Genomic DNA, 535 nt, shown 5'->3' on the forward strand with positions numbered 1-535 from the left:
CGTATCATGACGTAGTGACGAGAGATCCTCCATGCGTGTTAGACCAAACGTTGCACCGCAAAATGTAAAACGTTATGGCGTAATCCTCCTTGCGAAGCGCGTAGTGAATTTAACAAGAGAAAGTCAAAACGGCCACTGAAAATGGCAAATTTTATGCTTATAATAAAGGTGGTGCAAAAGCCGACTTCTTGTCGGGAAGTGCAGCAGAATATAATGGTCAGCTGTACCTTTTTTTAGCGGCTTCCATTTCCCGAAGCTTTTCTATTGCTTAAAGGAGGTATGCGCTTTCATACAAGTAATTATGCTCGCGATTCTAAAGCCGGGAGTGCGCTACCAAGTCAATTTACTTCGAAACTTCGCAAACACATGCGTGGAAACAGACTATCAGCACTCAAGACGATGATCGTGTCGTGGATTTTACATTTGGTCAAGGTGCGCCGCAGTGCCATCTTATCCTGGAGCTTTACTCTTGTGGTGATATCATTCTTACTGATGATAAATACTGTATCTTGTCATTACTACGTACCCACCGATT

This window comes from Plasmopara halstedii (genome assembly GCF_900000015.1).
Source record: "Plasmopara halstedii genome assembly, contig: Scaffold_1211, whole genome shotgun sequence".
Lineage (NCBI taxonomy): Eukaryota > Oomycota > Peronosporomycetes > Peronosporales > Peronosporaceae > Plasmopara > Plasmopara halstedii.